Genomic DNA, 24,069 nt, shown 5'->3' with positions numbered 1-24,069 from the left:
AAAACTAACTTTAGCTTATCTTTCTAGCCTCATCTTCTCCCTTATCCTTTATTTATTTTTCCATCTTGCTAGCAAACTCTGTCAAGTTTGGAAGCAAGCGTTCTAGTGAATTGGGGTTGGGTAGATCATCGATCTCCTCGTAGGATTCTGCTTTCAGGCAGGCAGATGTCAGTAGTCTCAGTGCCTCGACTTTTCATGAACCAAATAGGCTGAGGAATTCTGCCTGCTTCTCTTGTAGAAAAATGCCATCTTTCAGACACTTGGAACTGTGTCTCAGAAGTGCCTCTGTCCACATGGGAGGACCTTCCTTGACACCCAGTTCCTTGTCATTCCAGGCAAGTTTCCTAGCTGCTGATCCAATAAACGATGTTTTTCTCCCTGCCTTCTATAGTTTCTCATTATTGCTTTCAGCAATATGCTTGGGACCACTTATTTTTATGTCTCTGTCACTGAAAAGAGTCCAGGTGGCACTGTAGGACAAGCACTGTACTGTTAAGTACAATATCAGCAGTTCAAATTCACCAGTCACCTCCAGAGAATAAGTTAAGGCCATCAGGTATGGCGCTGTGGGTTAATGTTCAGGACTGAACATCGGTTTGAACTGTAAGGTTGCAGTCACTCCTCACAAACCCTATCCAGGATCGCTATAGATCAGAACCGACTCGACTGCACTTACCAACAATGACAGCTACTCCTGTAAAGATTTACAGCCTTGGACCTACACAGGGTCCTTCAGAGTCAGAATCAACTCAATGGCAGTGGCCTGGGTTTGGTTTTCTATCACTGAACCCTGATCTTCTGATCTGTAGGAGGCTGTGGTTCCCAGCACAGTGACTGGCAAATGGTTGATGTTGAATAAATGCTTAGTGAACATAGATTGCAGATTCTGATTGCCTTTGAAGCATCTAGAATATCTAAACATCTAGAATATAAAAAAAGGCCCCTCCAGTCTCCTATTCCCTTGTTCTGATCCTAACATAAAACCTTAATTCCTGTCCTTGAGATGAGTAACACTCCAAGTTCAATTAGTCTTTTTTATGCCCAAGGGTGATCAGCAGTGATTTTTATGCCAGGCTCTTTTTGTGAGTGATTTTACTTAATCTTCACAACAACCCTATGAGTTGGGGGATTGTTATGGCATCCCCATTTTACAGATGGGAAAACTAAGGTCTGGAGAGATTAAGAAACTTGTCCTAAGTCACACAGCTAGCAAGCAATGCATGGGGGATGTGAATCCAGGCTGTCTGATGGCAGAGTGTTATATCCTTGAATCCCTGGGCTAAACTGCCTGAAACTCATGAGCGCTCTAAACGGGATGCCGGATGAAGCGCGGTGTAGAGGTGTGTGTGAGTGCGTGTGTGATTGTGTGTACGTGGGGAGCAAGAGTTGGGGACGTTGGGGCGGTGGAGAAAACGGGGAGAGGAGGCCGAGCGCGGGACAGCAGTGCAGATAGACTGGGGTGGAATGGAGAGGAACTCTGGAAAGGGAGGTGGAACTTATTGAAGCAGCCACGCCCAGCCCGCTTCCCGTAGCAGCGCCCCACTCACGTGTGAAGCTAATGAGAAGCAGACTGCTTAGTGGTATGCTACGTGGCGGCCTCGGCAGACAGGACCAGCTACCGGCCCAGCTTACTCCAGCCGCCAGAGAGGGGTAGGGCTTTGAGGCCAGGCGGAAGCCTCTTTGCCGATTCTCATCCGACTCGGCTTGATAGTGGCAGTCCAAAGGGATGTATTTGTTAAGGGACGGTTTTATTAGTTGCCTGTGTCGGTGGAGGAAACAGCGTGCGCTCAGGTCCACGTCAGCTGCCTGCAAAGAGCGTGCCCCTCCTGCAACCGGCTTCCCCTACTTCCGGGGCTACGTGGCCAGTCCGCCCACAAGCCCGAGTTCTTGCATTCACATTCACGCTGCGTCATCCCTCCGGGCAGCCGGGTGCAAGGCGATCGCGGAAGGCTTTGGGGGAGGGTAGCCACAAGCTCCAGAGCGTCGCATTGCCTGTGTCCTGGTGGCAATTAGTTGCAGCGGCGTGGGCCCACTAGAAGTGCATTAAACATTAAGCCATGTAACATAATTGCTCTGAAAACAGATAAAGATTTGAACTTTGGCCGCAGTACATGCTAGTTTGGAATCCTGGTGTGGAGCTGTGGATTAATGTGCTGGATTGCAACGTCGGTGGTTCAAGCTCACCAGTCGCTTCTTGGAAACTGTACAGGGTCGCTGTGAGTTGGTACCGACTCGGTGACACAACAATAACACAACTTACTAGTTCAGGAAAAGGCTTAAGATCTAAACTTCAATTTCTCTCTAAAATAACAGAGACAAAGAGTATATGAGGGATGTTTGGAGATTATAGCTAATAATTATTGAGTACTCGACGGCACTTCACAATAACAACAATTTATTATGTGTTGGCCGCAGTTTTAAGTGTTTTACCTGCTTTCACTCTTTGAATCTTCACAATAATTTATTGGGGCAGGTACCATGACAATTTTCAATCAGAGGAAGAGGAAATACAGAGAGGTTAAGTAACTTTCTTAAGGTCACACAGCTAGTCTTAATCACTTGTTTAGAGGCACTTGTTATTTCTTAGTGTTGTAGAGTTTAACACAGTGCCTGGCTCCTGTTGGTAAGTGCCATTGAGTCGGTTCTGACCCATAGCGACCCTGTATAGTATTTCTGAGGTGTGGTTGGTGGATTTGAACCGCTGACCTTGAAGTTCAAACTGGCCCTGTAGTCCAGAGCATTATCCTGCAGCACCACACTCAATAAAAGGTAACAGTGACATTTAATGACCAAACAAGTGGATGGTAAGGTAGAATTCCCTGGGTCTTCCTGAAAGAAGAGAAATCATTACATTTTAGTAATCATTTATGCATTCATTCAACATCGCTACTTGAAACTGCGAAGTCCTGGTGTGGCGCTGTGGGTTAATGCGCTGGGCTGCAAAGTCGCTTTGAACCACAAGGTCGGCGGTTCAAGCTCACCAGGTGCTCCTCAGAAACCCTATACAGGGTCGCTATGGGTCGGAACCCACTCGGTAGCACTTAATAATAACAACAATTTGAAGCCTTATCTAACATTCAGGGAAAGGGGGTGCTAGGGAAATGGCACCAGTCCTACTCATTTGGGCATGGATCAGAGTGTCATTCAAATGAATATAAGGGGGAAAAGGGCTCCCAGACAGGAAACGTGGGGCTTTTACAAACTGGGCTGTAGGAGGAGTCGCGGGGCCTCACAGGGACAGAAGTTGCCAGGCAACTTTCTCCACGTTTCTGCTCCTTCAAACTCAGATGTGAGACTCTGGGGTGCCATGGTAACAGAAGGTGTGGTGCTTGGGGGAGGCAGAATCCTGACTTTGTTTGGGTGTTTGTGAGTTCAAATTCTTATCTGACAGGGGTGGGGTCACATGTCTCAAACATGATTGCTTATTTCTCCATTCTCACTAATGGGGGGGGGGGTAGGAGAAAGAAAAAGGTCACCAGGAAAGCGACCCAAATTTGTCTACTATGACCAGACTAAGGGACCCTGCAATTGCAGGCATTCCTGTCAGATGATTATTTCTACAGTTTTATCATGGTAATTCTCTTTCCCCTAGACTGTTAATAAGTTCCAAAAGCCATGATAGTGAGCCACAAAGATGTTCCATTTTGCAGTTCCAATCTTGCCACTTGCCCATTTCCTTCACAAACCGGCTTGCCAGGCAAACTGGTCTTCTTACCAGCGCAACATGCCCCCAAACTTCTGTTCGCATTTTCCCCTCCACCTAGAATGCCCTACTCGCCAATTTATTCCGCTTTCAAAACCCAGCTTAATGTCCACTTCCTCCAAGAAATTTCCTCTTGATTCCAACCTGAAGTAAAATTAGAGGATGTCTAAGCTGTATCTCATCACTATTTTCTTGAGGTACTGAGGTACATGAGCTGGAATGGCCTGGGTGGCCCCTAAAATGATCACAGTCTCATGGTAAATTGTGGGCCTTGTCTGCCAAATGTTCATAAACTGGTACATATCCACTCAGCACTATGTCTGATTATTTTCATTAATGGGAGGGCGCTGCCTTCAATTCATTTAAACCAGATAATCCTTGAATCACATTTGGCTTCCAAGCCGTTCCCCCAGCTTTTTTGGCAGGAGATTTCTCTTCGTATTATGTTTTGCTGATGTGGCTGGCTGTGGAGCGCTAAGATGCACAGTCTTCTGAGGAACCGTTTAAAATATTGAAGCCCTGCCCTGAGAGCCCTCTGCAAGTCATAGCTGTGGACTTAGGAAGGGGCAGCCTTCCAGCTGGCTGGCCTTGGAGTTCATGGACATCCCTGGAATGCTTAAAGACTGGGTCTCATAACTTAGCAGACTGAGGCCCCAGTGTCCCCTCCTGTTGGAGAACGTAGCTACTGCTTCTTCTTTGCTGGTGCCTTTGTTGGAGTTCTCTACAGGAGCAAAACAAGTGAAGCATATATAAATAGATGAGGGACTTCGAAAAATTCATGGAAAAAATTGAATTAAAAGATGATGACATTTTTCCATGAGCTTTTTGAAGCTCCTTCTTAGGTATATAGAAACTTCCTTCAAGAAAATGGTTCACCCTCCCAGCAAGAAACATTCCCACCCCCTCCACACACAGAGTAGACAGAGAGGGGCAACTTGGACATTGGATACCCAAAAGTGGGGGAGGGACCACAAAGGCAAGAAGTGACTGGCTTACAAGCTTTCAAGAGGGAATCTAGAGCTAGGGGCATTGAAGAAGGCAGAATCTCCAGTGAGTACTATCCAATCTGTCTAGGCAGAGCTGATTAAATGAAATGCAGAAGGGTGACTTGTGATACAATAGTGAATGATTGTTATCAGGACTGATTGTGAGGGTTGGAAATATAAAGGTAAACGTTTGGTAGCAAGGAAGGGAGTTATTAACTCTCCAGTCTAGGAGCGGAGGTCTCTGGGACCGTCAATGGAGAAGAGCTGAGAGCGGGACCCTACCCAGAGAAGCAGCGAGGCTCGAGATGGAGGCAGAGACAATGATGTGGAGTGATGAAGCGGATGGGGACTTTGGATCCAGAGAGGGAGAGGGACTGTGTGCTGAAGAATGGGGGGCGGGAGTGGGGGAAGTGTAGGGGGAGGGTTTATAGGGTATACCCTTTGGTCAGTTGATGATGCATGGAGGGGATTGGAACCATGGCAATGAGATGATATACGATGGAATGAATGTAAAACTAAAGTTCTCTCATGTAAAATATCATATAACTCACAATAAAACATAAAGGAAAAAAAAAAGAAAATGGTTCATGCAGTTGTGAGAACATGACTCATGGAATTGTGGGGGATCGCAAGTCCCAAATCCATGGATTAGTCAACAGGGTGAAGATCGTGCATCTGGAAAGTCTTTCGGCATAATTTTTCAATAGCACTTTGTGTCTCTGTGCCATTGTTTGGCAATTCTCACAATATTTCAACTTATTCATAATGCTATTGCTTACTTAATAGACTACCCAAACCCAGTGTCATTGAGTTGATTCTAATTCATAGCAATGATTCTAATTCATATATAGGGTTTCTGAAATTGTAAGCTTTTATAGGAGCTGACAGCCTCATTTTTCTCCTATTGAGTGGCTGGTGGGTTTGAACTACCGACTTTGGAGTTAGCAGCCCAATGCCTAACCCACAGTACCATCAGGGCTTAGTATAGTATAAACATAACGTATATATCCATTGGGAAACCAACACATTTGTGTGAGTTGCTTTATTGTAATATGTGCTTTAATGTGGTGGTCCCAAATGGAACCTCCAACATACCTGAGGTATCTGTAGTGGAGACAGACCGCATCTCCAAGGAAAGTTCCTCTTTCAACTGGTGGGCTGCTCATCTCAGAGCACAAAATGGAAGGTGGTTTCACAGTGTCTGTCAAACAACTAGGCAAGTTGACAAGTAGCATTAACCATTACAATTGGGGTGGGGACCGCCATTTCCTCTCTGTCCTCTCTGCCTTTTTTCCCTCTTATTCTTACATCCTGAGTTCCAGAAGGCAGGGAAACATCACCTGGGTCCTGTCAAGCAAGTGCAGCTCCTAGGCTTCCATCAGCGCTCTCAACTCAAAGAGACCAGGGTCTTCCACACACAGTTGTTGGGCCAGGACTGCGACTGGAGCCCACAAAGCTTTCTCCCTAGATGGAAGCCCTTCGGGTTCACAAGAGCTACCTCTGACAGATCAGGGCAGGAAGCGAGGTGTCCTGCCTCCATTTCCTGGTGAGGTGGCTTTGTCACTTCCATCCAGGTACTCCTCCCAACTCCAGAAGGGCCAGCCTGTGCTGCTGCCTTCACTCCCTTTCCCTTTCTCTCCCGTTTCCAGTCCGACCCAGGTTCAAATCACACCGCTGCCACTTACTATGTGACATTGGCCAAGTTCCTTCTGCACTGAAACTTGATTTCCTCATCTATAAAGTGGGCTGTTAATGAGACCTCTCTTCAAGATGGTGCATATAAAGTGCATGTATGACTATGTTACTTTTGCCTTATGTATTTTTATCTTTTCCCCATGGAATCTCTGTCCCTTTAATTTCCCTCACTTAGTAGGTACTCTGGAGTCCTGGTGTGGCACTGTGGGTTAATGCGCTGGACTGAAAAGCCAGTTTGAACTGCAAGGTCTGCGGTTCAAGCTCACCAGCCACTCCTCAGAAACCCTATACGGGGTCACTATGGGTCAGAACCAACTCAACGGCACTTAAGAAAAACAGCAACACCAGTAGCTGCTCAAGGAGATCTGATGTGGTGCTGTAGGATAAGCACTGGACTGCAAGGTTGATTTGAACCACAAGGTGGGTAGTTCAAACTTTTGGAAACCCTATACTGGGTCGCTATGAGTAGGAACCGATTCAACGGCATTTAACAACAACAACATTCAGTGCTCAAAGAGTTGTTGGTTGGGATGAAGGGGAAGGGCTCAGCCACTATTAAGCTAGCAACTGCTGCACTCGTCACTGCTCTGTGAAGTAGCCATTACTACCCATCTTACAGATGGTAAAACTGAGGCTGAGAGTGATAGACGGTGGTGAGTTCAGTCTTTCTTGACCGCAACCCACTGTCTTCTTACTTTGTAAAATGCCATCAAGTCGGTTCTGACTCATAGCAACCCTGTATAGGGGTTCTGAGGAGTAATTGGTAGATCTGAACTGGCAACCTTGTGGTTAGCTGTCCAGTACTTATCCTATAGTGCCAAACCAGGACTCCACAGTCTTCTTATGAGACCATGGTTAGTTCTGTCTCTCTCTTAAGTCCTCTCCTGTTCTGTTTTGTCAATCAGCAAATACCTGAGGTGTGACTGACTGACTAGCAGGAAAGAAAGGACAGTAGGATTCATCCTACTTTTTAATCTTGTTTCTGAAACCCTTGCAGACTTTTACCTGCCTGTCTGAAGTGGTTTTGGGTCTTCTTTCTGGAGGAAGTTCCCTAATCCCTGAGGTGAATTTTCCCTTGTTTCCTGGTAGAGACTTTCTGCTGGTGAAGATTATATCTCTTTTCTCCCTAGCTCAGGAGAGCCTGGGGGTGCTGCTGGGCCCGCTCGGGCACACCTTCCCCACCTCCTGGCTCCCCAGGGTTTCCTGATTGGCAAGGGAGTCAAACAACCATGCACTTGCCTATGAGGAGTGGCAGTGTGGTGAGGCGCATACCTCCTGAAGTCATGCTGACTTGTCACTCCACTGCCCCTTGAGCCTCTCAGAACCTCAGTTTCTCCAGCTGTAAAATGGGGATGCAAGCAGAACCTATTTACTGGGGTTGTTGTAAGGATTTAATCAGTTCATGCATGATCACTGTCAAAGTCTGCCCAGAGTAAGAGACTCCCTGTCCAGACAGAGCTCAAACAGTCTTCCTCAATTATTTTGTTTTGAGCAACTGAATATTGTTTGGGTAAGAGGCTACCTGAAACCACTCCATCATTTGTTGCTTTGGTCACTTCTCAAGGTCAGCTGAAGGAGTGACTGGAATAGGAAGTAAGGAAATTTAGCCCAGAATTGAAACCAATTCCCAAGAGTTACAGTGTTGCAGTGTGAGTGTGAATAAGTCCTTTAAGGACACCTAGAAAAGCCATAGTGAGCTCTTGATTGCTAACTGAAAAGTTGGTAGTTGAAACCCACCAGTCACTACCCAGGAGAAAGATGTAGCAGTTTGCTTCCATAAAAAGCTTTACAGAGTCGGAAACCCTGTGGGGGCCGTTCTACTCTGTCCTCTAGGGTTGCCAAGAGTCAGATTTGACTCGATGGCTATGGACTATCAGGTAGAAAAACCATACTGCTACTGGTTACTTCCTGGGATTCACAAATGAAAACCTTCGGAATGAATGAAGCAGCCATGTCCTAATGCTATGTAAATAGGTGCTTGAGGTTTGGGATGAAAAATGCCATCTTCACACCCTACAGATTTCAAAAGTGCTGCTCCCGTACAGATTTACAGCCTCGGAAACCCTGTACAGGGTCGCTATGAGTCGGAACCGACTTCACGGCACATAACAACAACAACAACAATATTGCCAAGAGCCAAGAGAGAGGGAAGAAGTATTCTGGAAACCCAGGTAATTCAAGAAGGTCCTTTGATTATGACTAAGACTCTGATAGTAAAGGTGAATTGGAAGAGTTGGAATAAAGTTGAGTTTAATTCTATGCTAAACAACGTGGGAACAAATTTATCACAAGGTACAAGTAGCAGCTGATCAATAGTAGATCAATAAGTGTTCTCTATTTTTCTCTAAGAAGGGTCTACATCCTAACCCCGTAATAAATTGTTGCTGTTGCTTTTAGGTGCCATTCAGTCAATTCTGACTCATAGCAGCTCTGTGTAAAACACAATGAATCACTGGCTGGTCCTGTGCCTTAGTCACAGTTTTTATTACATTTGAGTTCATTGTTGCTGCCACTGTGTCAATCCATCTTGTTGGGGGTCTTCCTCTTTTCTGGTGACTCTTTACCAAACCTGATATCCTTCTCCAGGGAATTGACTCTCCTGACAAAGAACTAGAGACAAAGTCTCACCATCCTGGCTTCTGAGGAACATTCTGGCTACACTTTTTTCCATGTTGTTATTTATTGGCCTAGTTGTGAGGATTTTTGTTTTCTTTACATTGGGGTACAATCCATACTAAAGGCAATAATCTTTGATCTTTATCAGTAAGTATTTTAAATCCTGTTCCCTTCCAGAAAACAAGGTTGTATCATGTGCATATTACAAATTGTTAATGAATCTTCCTCCAATCTTGATTCCATGTTCTTCATATAATCTAGTGTCTCAGATTATTTGCTCAAATGAAAGGATACAACCCTGACACACACCTTTCCTGATTTTAAACCATTCACTATACCCTTGTTCTGTTCAAACGACTGCCTCTTGGTCTATGTACAAGTTCTTTATGAGCACAATTAAGTGTTCCGGAATGACCATTCTTCGTAATGCTACTCATAGTTTGTGGTGAGCCAAACAGTTGAAATATGAGAGACGAAGTTTGGTCATCTTGGCCTCCAAGGAGCACTCTGGCGGAACTTCTTCCAAAATGGATCTATTGGTTCTTTTGGCAGCCCATGGCACTTTCAATATTTTCCTCCAACACCATAACTCAAAAGCATCAATTTTTCTCTGGTCATTTTGTTCTGCTGTGCATAAGGTCGCTCTGGGTCGATACCGACTCAATGGCACCTAACAACAACAACAGAACAGTTGAATGCATTTGTATAGTGAATAAAGCACAAGCAAACAACTTTCTGATATTCTCTGCTTTTAGCCAAGATCCACCTGATGTCAGCAATGATATTCCTTGTTCCACATCCTCATCTGAATCTAACTTGAATTTCTGGCAGTTCCCTGTCAATGTACTGCTGCAGCAGTTTTTGAATTATCTTCAGCAAAAATTTACTTGCATGTGATATTAATGGTATTATTTAATGATTTCCACATTCTGTTGTGTCATCTCTCTTTGGGATGGACACAAATAGGGATCTCTTCCAATGAGTTGGCCCAGTAGCTGTCTTCCAAATTTCTTGGCATGGATGAGTGAACACATCCAGTGTTGTATCAGTTTGTTGAAAGATTTCATTTGTATTCTGTCAATTCCTGGAGTCTTGTGATTCACCAGTGCCTTCAGTACCAATGGTTCTTCATCAGATGCTACCTCTTGAAGTGGTTCAATAGCAACCATTTCTTTCTGATACAGTGACTCTGTGTATACCTTGCATCTTCTTTTGATGCTTCCTGTGTCATTTATTATTTTGCCATAGAATACTTCAATATTGCAGTTGAGGCTTGAAATTTCTCTTAAGTTCTTTCCATTTGAGCAATGCTGAATATGTTTTAACTCCAGGTCTTTGCACATTTCATTATCATACTTTGTCTTCTCTAGCTGCCCTTTGAAATTTTGCTTTGAAAGTTTTCAGCTCTTTCTTCATTTCTTCCTTTATTGCTTTAGCTTCTTTATGTTCAAGAACAAATTTCAGAGTCTCTTCTGACATCCATTTTGGTCTTTTCTTTCTTTCCTGTTTTTTTTTGTTTGTTTGTTTGTTTGTTTTTTTAATGACCTTCTTCTGCTTTCTTTTTTGTCTGATGTTCCTGATGTCATCCCACTACTCTTCTGGTCTTTGGTCATTAGTATCTCATGCATCAAACTTGTCCTTGAGATGGTCTCTAAATTCAAGTGGGATATAGTCAAGGTCCAGTTTTGGCTCTTGTAGACTTATTTTCACTTTCTTCAGCTTCAACCTGAACTTGCATATGAGTAATTGATGATTCCACAATCTGCTCCTGGCCTTGTTTTGGCTGATGATATTGAGCTTCTCCACTGTCTGTTCCCACAGATGTAGTCAGTTTGCTTCCTGGGTATTCCAGCTAGTCAGGTCCATGTGTATAGTCACATTTTATGTTGCAAAGGGATTTGCAGTGACTTTTCAAAATTCTATCATTCAACCTCCAGCTTCATTTCTATCACCAAGGCCGTATTTTCCAACTATGGATTCTTCTTTTTTGTTTCCTACCTTTGCATTCCAATCACCAGTAATTATCAGCACATTTTTTTTAAGGTATTTATTTTGAACTGAATGATAATTTTTACATGGGAGAACATCGGTTTTACACTCATCCTATTGCATATTCCCTCCATGCATCATCATTCAACAGTATTTGCTTCTATTCCCTATTTTTTTGTTTTTTGAATGTACACAAAACACTCAGGAATATATAATAATTTAAAAAACCAAAGAGCACATTCTGCAAGCCTGCCTCCTGGCCTCCAACACACAGCCTTTCTGTTTCCATGAACCTTTCTCTTTCCAAGACCCCCTACGAGATGGATTGGCAGCATTGATGGACTCAAGCATGGCAACAGTAGTGAGGTTGGCCCAGGATCAGGCAGTGTTTCTTTCTGTTGTGCATAAGTCACTATGGGTAGGTACTAACTTGATGACACCTAATAACAACAATAGCAGTCCTCAGCTGCTCTATCTCTCCATGTCATCATCTCTGCCTCCATCTCTGGTGTCATTGCTTCTCTGGATAGGGTCCCACATTCCTCTCATACTCTTCTTCCTTCATGGTCCTCTGTTCCTGGAATGTAAGATTAACTGTTGTTGCTGTTGTCAAGTGCCGTCAAGTCGATTCCGACCCATAGAGACCTTGTATCGGGTTTCCGAGGAGCACCTGGTGAGCTTGAACCGCCGACCTTGCAGTTGAAACGGCTTTGCAGTCTGGTGCATTAACCCACAGCACCAGGACCCCGTAATATTAACTACTCCCCCCTTTTTGTAACAAAACTTCTACCTTTACAGTTCTGACAATTGCAATTAGTCATGATAACAATTACTCACTGTTGAATCATGAGAATCTTATTCCCATCTCCTTTTACCAGACTCATCTAGACAATGTGAAAACTATTCAGTGGAGGGCCTACCTTCACCTGCACACTCTGAAACTAAACTCCCTCTTGAAAACTTGTGAGCAAGTCACTTCATGCCTTTATTGCCCCCCATTTTAGATAGCCAATGTCTAAGTTGCCCATCCGTACCAACTCTGTATATAGAGGGAATAGGATTGATCCTTGATGGGAAGATTCTTTTCCTCTCAGTTGGTATTTTGAGCTACTACACCCATAGGTATAGGTCAAGTTCCTCAAATTGTAACAATTAACACTTGTTTCCTTTATCAATTTTTTTTTTTATATCTTTCTTTAGTCGAGTTCTGATCATCAAGCTATCGAAGCTAGATCTTATCAGTACACCTTTATGCTTGATCAATTTCAGACTGAAGTTGTAGAATTCCTCAATTTTATCATCACTGGTTTAGTGGTTGGTGCATACATTTGAATAGAAGTGGTATTAACTAGCCTTCCTTGTAGGCATATCACAGACAGCATTGTACTTCAAGATAAATTTTAAAATGTTCTTTTTGATAATGTATGTAACTCTTTAATTTGACGTTCCAAGCATAGTAAAGCTGATTAAAAATGGTCAATACCAGTCCATTTCAGCTAACTTATTGTTGCTTTTGTTGTTAAGTGCTGTTGAATCAGTTGCAATACATAGCGACTCTATATAAGGTTTCTAGGGAGTGACTGGTGGGCTTGAACCTCCAATCTTGAGGCTAACAGTCCAGTGATTCTCCTACAGTATCACATCAGGACTCTAAATGCCTACAATATCGATCTTTATTCATTCCACTTCTTTTTTGACAACTACCAATTTTCCTAGAGTCATACTTCATACATTCCATGTTCTGATTATTAATGGTCATTTTTAGCTATTTGTTTCCACTTTGAGTTGTGTCCGTCATTAAATGAAGGTCCCAAAAACTTTGCACCATTTGTTTCATTATGATCATTTCCACTTTGACACTTTTGGAAGACACTTTTGCACTTTGGGAAGAAGCGCAGCCAGAGTGCTCCTTAGAGGCCAAGATGGCCAAACTTCATCTCTCATACTTCGGACATATTGTCAGGAGGGACAAGTCGCTGGAGAAGGATATCATGTTTGGTAAGGTGGAGGGTCAGAGAAAAAGAGGAAGACCCCCAGTGACATGGATTAGCCAAGTGGCAGCATCGATGGACTCAAGCGTGGCAACAGTGGTAAGGTTGGCCCAGGATCGGGCATTGTTTCATTCTGTTGTGCATAAGGTTGCTATGGGCCGGTACTGACTCGATGGTACCTAACAACAACGACAACTTTGATAAGGCAGCTCTTCCCCAGTCTATTCTGAGTGCCTTCCAACCTGAGGGGCTCATCTTCCTGCACAATATAAGATGGTTCCACTGCTGTTCATAAGGTTGTCAGGGCTAACCATTCAGTAGTGGTCTATGTCTCCTTCTTCCTAGTCTGTCTTCATCTGGAAGCTTATCTGAAACCTGTCCACCATGGGTGACCCTGTTGATATTTAAAATACCGGTGGCATAGCTTCCAGAATCACAGCAACTCACAAGCCACCACTGTATGACAAATTGACATGTGGAAGCTTGCATGTTAATTAATATTACAAATAGATATTTGGGTCCTTCATCTATTTTTAAAACATATATTCAACCTACAGACAGCTGAGTTTTGACAAAGGGCTAAAACTCTTTAAATGGGGAAGAGATGTTGTTAAGTGCCTTTGACTCATTTCTGACTCAGAGTAACCATGCACAGGGTTTCCAAAGTTTTAAAAAATCTTTGCTGGAGCAGAAAGTCTCATCTTTTTCCCACAGGACAACTGGCAGGCTTGAACTTCGGACCTTGTGGTTGGTAGTCTAGTGCTTATCATATAGGGAACAGTCTATTAATAAAGGGTGCTGGCAAAAGTGATGTCCATTGCAGAAAAGGCAAGAAGACTTATATCTTACACTATACAAAAATTCAAGATGGATCAAATACCTAAACGTAAAACCTAAAATTATAAGGGCAATCAATGAAAAAATAGGGATGAATTTAAGCTTCCTAATACGTAGCATAAGTACGTTATCAAACATAACTGGAAGCAAACAAACAGCAGAAGACAAACTAGGTAATTGGACTGCCCCCAAATTAGACACTTACATGCATCTAAATATTTCACCTAAAAAGAGAACCCACAGACTGGGAAAATGTTTTGACAAGGACATATTAGATAAAGGACTAATCTCTAAAATTTATAGAAAACATCACATCAACAACAAAAAGACAAATAACCCAATTAAAAAATGGGCATAGGATATAAAAAATCACTTTGCAAAAGAAGACATTTAGATGGCCAACATGCAATCATTAGTTGTTGTTATTGTTGTTAAGTGCCATCGAGTCAGTTCTGACTCATAGTTATCCTGTAGCATTTCTTGAGTATTGGTTGGTGTGTTTGAACTACCGATTTGTGGCTAGCTATCCAATGCTTATCCTACAGTGCCACAGAGAGATGAAAATCAAAGTCATAATGAGGTATCATTTTACCCCAGCATTAATAGCAAAGTTAAATAAAAATAGAAAACAACAAATGCTGGTGATGGTGTGCAGAGACTGGAATCCTCATGCTTTGCTTTGTTGTTAAGTACCATCAAGTCAGTTCTGACTCACAGCCACCCTGCATAGAGTTTCCAAGGAACAGCTGGTGGGTTTGAACCACCAGGCTTGTGGTTAGCAGGTTAGCAGTCCAGAGCTTATTCTACAGTGCCACACTAGGACTCCCCATGCCCTGCTTTATTGTTGTTAAGTGCCATCAAGTTGGATCCAACTCACAGTGACCTGTATAGGATTTCCAGGGAGCAACTGGTGAGTTTGAACCACACTGACCTTGTGGTTCAAACCAACCTTTTCAGTCCAGTGCTTATCATACAGTGCCACACCTCGACTCCAGGTTGTTAAGTGCCGTAGAGTTGGCTCTGACTCATAGTGACCCTGTATAGAGTTTCCGAAGACTGGCTGGTGAGTTTGAATCCCCAACCTTATGGCTCAAACTGACATTGTAGCAGCACTTATCCTATGGTTCAACCACTGGTAAAACAGTATGGCACTTCCTTAAAAAGTTAGAAATGGAAACATCATATGATCCAGCAATCCTTCTAATAGATTATATATCCTAGATAAATAAGAGCCACGACAGGAATAGATACAGGCACATCCATGTTCACTGTTTACAATAGCAAAAAACATGGAAACAACCTAAATGCCCCTCAGTGGAAGAGTGAATAAACAAACTATGGCACATACACACAATGGAATACCAAGCAGTGGTAAATAACAGGGACTTTGAAAACCTCACAACATGGATGAACCTGGAAGATGTCATATTGAGTGTAATAAGTCAATCACAAAAGGATAAATATTGTATGAGATCACTATTATAAGAAATCAAGAAAAGAGCTTCATACAAAAAGAAACATTCTTTGATGGTAACTGTGGTGGAAGGGCAAGGGGAGGTAAATTACTAACTACAGAGTAGACACTTAGGCAACGGGAAAGGCATTATACAATAAGTGGGAAGTCAGCAAAAAATGATGAGGGCAAAGAAAGACAATGGAAGCAGTGTAAGAGATAAAGATAACAGAGGTAAATACTATTTATATACAAACTCTGTAATAACAATAATCTATGGGTTCTATGAAGAAAAACATGGCATCAGGATTGGAGGAAGACTCATTAACAACCTGTGATATGCAGATGATACAACCTTGTTTGCTGAAAGTGAAGAGGACTTAAAATATTTACTGATGAAGATCAAAGAGCACAGCCTTTGGTATGGATTGCATCTCAATGTAAAGAAAACAAAAATCCTCACCACTGGACCAATAAACAACATTCTTAGCAATGGAGAAAAGATTGATGTTGTCAAGGACTTCATTCTTCTTGGATCAACTATCAACACTCATGGAAGCAGCACTCAAGAAATCAAATGACGTATTGCATTAGGCAAATGTGCTGCACAAGACCTTTTCTAAGTGTTGAAGAGCAAAGATGTCAGCTTGAGGACTAAGGTGAGCCTGACCCAAGCCATGGTATTTTCAGTAACCTCATATGCAAGCGAAAGCTGGGCAGTGAATAAGGAAGACCGCAGAAGAATTGATGCATTTGAGTTATGGTGTTGGAGGAGAACATTGAAAGTGCCATGGGCTGCCAAAAGAACCAGTAGATCTGTTTTGGAAGAAGTACAACCAGAGTGCTCCTTGGAGGCCAAGATGGCCAAACTTCATCTCTCATACTTTGGATATATTGACAGGAGGGACCAGTCACTGGAGAAGGATATAATGTTTGGTAAGTTGGAGGGTCAGAGAAAAAGAGGAAGACCCCAAACAAGATGTATTGGCCAAGTGGCAGCATCAATGGGCTCAAGCATGGCAACAGTAGTGAGGTTGGCTCAAGATCGGGCAGTGTTTCATTCTGCTGCGCATAGGGTTGTTATGAGTCGGTACCAACTCAATGGCATGTAACAACAATAGATATACAAGTGGATGCATAGACCCGCAAACTGAACAGGTGTGGAAAGGAGAGTGTGTGTATATATATGTGTGTGTGTGTGTATCTATCTATCTATCTATCTATCTATCTATCTATCTATCTATCTATCTATCTGTCTGTCTGTCTGTCTATATGTCTATATATGGATACATATGTAGATAGGTAGATACAGATTTGACAGAATTTTTAATATAGGTATTTACCATGTTTCAAATATATTCATGAATATAGTAGAGCATATAGATTGCCAAACTAAAAACTTAGATATGACCAAACACCTTGAGGGAATGAGTTGCTGGGTCTAGGGGCTCAGGATCTTAGTCCTGGCATACCATAATCCACAAAGGCACGGCTTTACATCATGCTTTGGTGAGTAGTTACTGAGTCTTAAAAACTTGTGAACTATCAACTACGGTGCAACCACTAGTTTCTCCCTTTCCAGAGCAAAGAAGAGTGAAGAAAGTTAAAGCTGCTTGGAAGCAATGAGTCCACAGGATTAATTAATGGACCACAAAAACCTCAGCCTCCATGACCCTGAGATCTAGGTCTAGAAGAACTAGATGGTGTTTAGTTACCACTGCCGACTACTCTGAAAGGAGTCACATTAAAAGGTCCTGGATAGAGTGGGAGAGAAAATATGGAACAAAACTCAGAATCACAAAACAGACCAGGTTTATTGGTCTGCTAAGAGATTGGTGGAACTTCTGAGACTATGGCCTTTAGCCACCATTCAGGTCTGGAAATGAACTCACTCCTATGGCCCAATTTTCAGCCAAACAAGGTAGGTTTGTAAGGGGAACAATAACACTAGGGAGGTATGCACTTCTTAGAACCATTTGAGATCAAAAGGGAGACATTTTTCCAAGGACAAAGTTCAAAATAGTTAGGAGAGAAAGAGGACTAGACCCAGGAAACACGGAGTAAGTATGCTAAGTCATGTCACATTGTGGGGATTGCAATCAATGACAAAGACAAAATGTGTATGATTTGTTGAATGGAAAACCGATTTACTCTATAAACATTCACCTAATTCACAATAAAGGAGCTCTGGTAGCGTAGTAGTTACGAGTCGGACTGCCAGCCTCAAGGTTAGCAGTTCGAAACTACCAGTGGGAGAAAGATGAGGCGTTCTGCTCCCATAAAGATGTATGGCCTCAGTGACCTGTGCAGGGTTACTATGAGTTGGAACTGACTCCACGGTACTTAACAACAACAACAACAACAATTCACAATAAAAAGTGAAATAAAAAGTTTACATTCAATTATGTCACAAAATCTTTGGATCTTATAAGTGGGGACACAGGGAATCATATTTTTGTGTTATATTTAGGCCAATGGTATAATTTGCAGTTGATCAAGGAGCTGGTGCAGGGCCTGCTAGCGTTTCATTCCTTGAGCATGGGGTCACCAGGACTCAGGCGCTGACTCAGCACAGCTAACAACAAAGCAATGTATTTGGGCACTGTATCAGAGGCTGTTGTTGCTCCACCCACATGCCCTCCCCACAAAGACCTGACTCACAACTCTTAGAAACTGTAACTGCATCAGAGCTTCCCCTGGCTGACTTTATTATGGATGGGGGAAAGTGCCAGGGAACTAGTATTCCCAGAAACAACCCTCAGCTAATGCCTAAGGGGAGTTGGGGTAAAATTCACCTGTTCCCTTGTCCCTGGGGTGAGATGATGCTGAAGTGTTGTTCTGCACTGGCTGGGTAGGAGAATTAAGCTCCAGTTGTCCACAGTGGCAACTTGCTCAACAACCATACCTATCTAAATTATCTAGTGCTACTATAACAGAAATACCACAATTATCAACAAACATACCTTCTTTTACAGTTTAGTGTGTCAGTTCTAGAGGAAAGTCCTTGTTTCCTTTCAACATCTGTGAACTCCTGTCCTCTGGGGGTCTCCATGTGTCTTGTCATCAATCTTTTGTTGGGTGTTAGAGGTTTACAACACAGGGACCCTGGATCCAAAGGATACCCTCTGCCCCCAGATCTTCTTTTTTGGTGGTACTTAGGTCCCTCTGATCTCTGCCCACTTGTTTAATCTGTTTTATATCTCAAAAGATATTAACTTTAAAAACAACCTAGTCCTGTAGATCATATCCTGCCTTATTAGCATAATTTCTATCAATTCTGCTTTGTTTGTTGTTGTTGTTAAGTGCTGTTGAGTTGGTTACAATTTATAGCGACCCTGTATAGGGTTTCCAAGGAGCAGCTGGTGGGTTTGAACTGCCAAACTTGCAGTTAGCAGTTCAGCGCTTATCTTACAATGCCCCATCAGGATTTCCATGAATATAATAGAGGTTAAGATTTACAATATGTAGGATAATTACATCAGATCACAAAATGGAGGAGAATTGCATACTAATGCAAATCATAGCCTAGCCAAGTTGGCATATATATGTTTTAGGGACACGATTCAGTCCATAACAATACCCTTTATGACTTCCTTCTGTAAGGAATCCCTGGAGTCCTGGTGTGGCTCTGTAGGACAAGCACTTGACTTCTAATCACAAGCTCCTTGGAAATCCTGTACAGAGTTGCTATGAGTCAGAACTGACTTGATGGCACTTAACACCACCACCAAGGAATCTCTGAGGAGCTCTGGTGGAGTAGTGGCTTGGGCTGCTAACTGAAAAGTTGGTGGTTTGAATCTACCAGGTTTGTGAGGAAGAAAGATGAGGTTTTCTGCTCCCATAGAGATTTGTAGCCTCAGAAACCCTATACAGGGTCACTGTGAATCTGAACTGACTCAAAGGCACACAATGACAATAACAAGAAATCCCTAATGAGTCCTGGTAGGCTGTGAACTGAAAACTTGGTGGTTTGAATCCACCAGCCCCTCCAAGGAGAGATGAGGCAATCTGCTTCCATAAAGATTTATGGCCTCGGAAACCCTAGGGAGCAGGTCCACTCTGTCCTATAGAATTGCTATCAGTCTGAACCAACTCAACAGCAGTGGGTTTGATTTTGGGTTAAGGAATCCCTGGGGGTGGGGGGCAAAGGGTTAACCCTCAACTACTAACTAGAAGGTTAGCAGTTCAAACACATTCAGAGGTACCTCCAAAGAAAGGTCTGGCAATCTACTTCCAAAAAAATCAACCATTGATAATCCTATGGAACCCAGTTATGCTCTGATAGGTGGGATAGCCATGACCCAGAGCCAACTGGATGGGAAGGAGACTGGTGCTTCCAAGGGTTATGGATCGATTGTATTCCACAAAAATATATGTTGAAGTCCTAGCTCCTGGTACGGTAAACATGACGTATTTGGAAATAGTCTTTCAAGATCTTATCAGTTATCATACCAGAGGAGTAGGGTGGGTCCTAATCCCCTCTGAGTGACATTATTGTCTTTTCTTTCTATTCATCTTTCTCTCCCTGAGCAACTCCTCCATTCCCACTATTTTCTCCCAAGTAGCTGCAAGAGGAGATGGAGAAGATGGCCTTCTGTGCTAGTTTTTCTGCCACAAGTCCACAAGTGACTGAACCTGATGTGGCGTGTAGAATAAGCACTGGACTGCTAACCACAAGGTTGGCAGTTCAAACTCACCAGCTTCTCCTTAGAAACCCTATACAGGGTCACTATGAGTTGGAACCACCAGAAGCGGAGAGAGACAAGAAGGGATCTTCCTTCCTTTAGAGTCTTGAGAGAGTATGGTTCTGCCAATTCATAGTGCTAGCCTTCAGAACTTTGAAACAATAAATATCTGGTTTTATAAGACACTCAGTTTGTGGTACTTTATTACGGTGGTGGTGGTGGTTATGTACCGTGGAGTCGGTTCCAACTCATAGTGACCCTGTATAGGATTTCCAAGGCTGTAAACCTTTACAGGAGCAGAAAGCCTCATCTTTCTCCCACGTAACAGCTGGTAGTTTTGAACTGCTGACCTTAAGGTTCGCAGCCTGATTCGTAACCACTACGCTACCAGTTGAAAATAATATAATACACAAAGGATTTCCTTCCAAATAAAGCACTTGACTGGAATCCTTATCTCAGGGTCTGCTTCTGGGGAAACCCAACCTAGGAGAAGCACGTATTATAAAGCACAGTGATTATCATCACCATTCTCTTTCTTGTTTTGACAGAGACTGGGGAAATAAAGTAATGGCTTTGTGGGATCAGTTGGGGGACATCCTTTAGCTTTGCTCAGGAAGAGAGTGTATATGCCTAATTGTATATTTAACTCAAAGCAATCTCAGAGTGATTCATTCTCTCTCTCTCTCTCACTCAATTATATGCTTGAGCAGCTGAGCCAAAAATTGGTCCATCCAGAGCAATTAAAAGCTTCCTTCACCAGACCTTGGGGATTGCTCTCTCTGATCAATGAGAAAAACAGCCAAGCTGGAAAGCAGCTGAAACCAAACCCATGTTTCAGTCACTTAGATGGACTACACCACCATCGAAATTTAGTTTTAAAAGATTCTTTTATTTTCCAGTGGGATTGCTAGGGGGAGGGATGTTATGCAAATGACCAGATATTATTTCCGACATTTCCAACCCTTTTGGCCCCAAAGTGGAATTCATTTGTGAAAATTGATATGAGGCTCTCTCCTTACCAGTTCATGTAAGGTTTTCATTATGATATTTATAACAAATAAAACAATAACAGCAGTAATCTTGTAACATGCAGATACAACAAATGTGCATGTTACAAAGATTACTGTGCACTCTGATGATAGGTATTCTGTAAAGGTCTGTATTCATTTCCTAGGGTAGCCATGACAATGGACCACAAACTAAGTGACTTAAAACAATAGAAATGTATTGTCTCAGTGCTGGAGGTGAGGGTAGGGTCATGATCTCTGAAAACTTTAGGGGAAGAGCCTTCTTGTCTCTTCCTGGTTCCTGGTGGTCCTTGGCAGCTCCTGGCACTCTTTGGAGCTCCTTGGCTTATAGATACACCTCTCCAATCTCTGGCTTCTTTCTTCAGATGCTCATATTGTTTCTGTGTCCCTTGGTCTCTATGTCTCTTCTCTTTACCAGACCTCACTCAGATGGTGTTAGGACTTAATGTACTCCAGTGTGACCTCATGTTAATTTAAGTGGTAACACTTTTAAAGACCCTGTTTCCAAACAAGGTCACAGTCATAGGTACCAGGGGTTAGGACTTCAACATATACTTTGGGGAGACACAATTCAATCCATAACAAGGTCACTGTTATCTCTATTTTATATGTGCAGCTATTTGGGCTCAGAGAGATTAAGTCACTTGCCTGTGATCACACAGGCAGGAAGTGACCAGTTCAGGCAGGCTGCCTTCAAATCCTGGTTTTTTTTTTTTTTTTAATTTAAGGTTTTTATTGTGGATTGAGTGAAATCCACAGGGCACATCATCAGTTTCACATTCAACAATTCATATAACTTGTTTCAATACATTGATTATAATCCCCTCCCTATACCATCAGTTAAAAGTATTTCTCTTTATCCACTTTAGTTTTTTGTTTTTTTTTTAAACACACAAACAAAAAAACCCACTCAGACATATATAATAAATTACATCTTCAAAGGGCACATTCTGCAAGTCTGCTCCTGGCCACCAGTTCTTAGTCCTTCTCTTCTTAGTTGATGAATCTAGAGTCTTCCATGTCCCCATCTCTACCTCCATCTCTGGTGCTGCTGCTTCTCTGGATAAGGTCCCACATTCTATTTGTGTGTTCCTCTCTTGATGGTCCTAGGGTTAAGTTTTTATTGCAAGTTGGGTGATTCACATGGGAGATACATGGGAGAACATCAGCTTTACCAAAACCTGGACTTTTAACTGTGAGAGGAGGAATCTGTATTTCACTCCAGGATGAAAGAAGAGATAAGAACTTGTTCGCCTGACGTTATTGCCCAAGATAGGGCTCTCTCAGACCCCTTCTTCCCCAAGTTGATGAAACAAAGGAGGGTCCTCTACCCTCTCATTTGTGGAAAAGTGAGAGAGATTCGTAAACTGGGTTCCCTAGGCCTGAGCTGTAGAGGCTGTTAAAAGGGCCACAGTCACAGTGATAAGGGACAATCCTCCAGTCCCTGAGAGACACCGCTGTATTTTTGCAAGCAGGTCTGTTCCTCTAGAGCCCACTGCTGTGTTGGTGAGCAGCTGAGTGATTGCTTATCTGAAAATACAGGTTGGGTACAGGAAATGCATGATTCTTGTCATATGCTATCTCAGGTGATTCATCCTTAAGAGATGGCCCAGGAGACCTGCCTTGAAGCCAGGGATAAAGAACAAGAAAAGTCTATTAGGAAACAGATTTGTCTCAATTTCACCCCTGTCATCGTCCCTGTGTGACTCTGACTTCGATCCTATTTTCTCTACACTCCTCAGTCTCTTCTCTGAATGCCACATGTCCTCTCTATAAACAACATTTCCCTGCAGAGGCTTGGTTCTTCGGCCTTTGCTCTAATGTTTGATTTCTCCACATCTTTATTATTTGCTCAGCATGCAGATTGAATAAGTTTGGTGAAAAGATACAACCTTGGCACACACCTTTCTTGATTTTAAACTATTCAGTATTCCCTTATTCTGTTCTAACAACTACCTCTTGGTCTACGTACAAGTTCCTAATGAGCACAATGAAGCGTAATGGAATGCCTATTCTTTGCAGTCTTATCCATAGTTTGTCTGGGTCCACACTGTTGAAAGCCTTTGCATAGTCAATAAAGCACAAATAAACATCTTTCTGGTATTCTTTACTTTCAGACAAGATCTGATGTTGGCAATGATAATTCCACATCTTCTTCTGAATCTGGCTTCAATTTCAGGCAGTTCCCTGTGGATGTACCATTGCAAACATTTTTAAATTATATTCAGAAAATTTTACTTGTATATAACATTAATAATACTGTTCAATGACTTCCACATTCTATTGGGTCATCTTTCTTTGGAGTAAGTACAAATATTAATCTATTCCAATCAGTTGGTGAGGTAACTATCTTCCAAATTTCTTGGCATATATGTGAGAATGTCTTTAGTGCTGCATCACTGTGTTGAAACATTTAAAATTGTATCCCATCAATTCCTGGAGCTTCGTTTTTCTCCAATGCCTTCAGTGCAGCTTGGACTTCTTTCTTCAGTACCATTGGTTCTTGATCATATGTTACTTCTTCAAATGGTTGAACATACACCATTTATTTTTGTGACTGTGTATTCCTTCTATCTTCTTTTGATATTTCCTGTGTCTTTCAACATTTTGCCCATGTTGTTGTTGTTATGTGCTGTGGAGTCGGTTCAGATTCATAGCGACCCTGTACAGGATTTCTAAGGCTGCAAATCTTTAAGGGAGCAGAAAGCCTCATCTTTCTCCTGCAGAACAGCTGGTAGTTTTGAACTGCTGACTGTGAGATTAGCAGCCTGATTTGTAACAACTATGCTACCAGAGCTCCTTATTTTGCCCATAGCATCCTTCAATATTTCAACCAGACGCTTGAATGTTATTTTCAGTTCTGTCAGACTGAGAAATGCTAAGTGTGTTCTTCCCTTTTGGTTTTCTAACTCTAGGTCTTTGCACATTTTATTATAATACTTGTTTTGTCTTCTTGAAATGCCCTTTGAACATTTCTGTTCTGCTCTTTTGCTTCATCATTTCTTTCAGTTGCTTTATCTTCTCTGTGCTCAAAAGCAAGTTTCAGGATCTCTTCTGACATCCATTTTGGTCTTTTCTTTCTTTCC

General features: G+C 42.4%; 1 pseudogene; it reads right to left on the bottom strand.

Annotated features, from left to right (window-relative positions):
- Window positions 1–1,899: 1,899 nt before the first annotated feature.
- LOC102832476 overlaps window positions 1,900–24,069 on the bottom strand; it is a 33,801-nt pseudogene continuing 11,631 nt past the window's right edge.

Source organism: Chrysochloris asiatica, unplaced genomic scaffold (assembly GCF_000296735.1).
Source record: "Chrysochloris asiatica unplaced genomic scaffold, ChrAsi1.0 scaffold00039, whole genome shotgun sequence".
NCBI lineage: Eukaryota > Metazoa > Chordata > Mammalia > Afrosoricida > Chrysochloridae > Chrysochloris > Chrysochloris asiatica.
The sequence above is the reverse complement of the archived record's forward strand: the minus strand, read 5'-3'. Positions and strand labels throughout refer to the sequence as shown.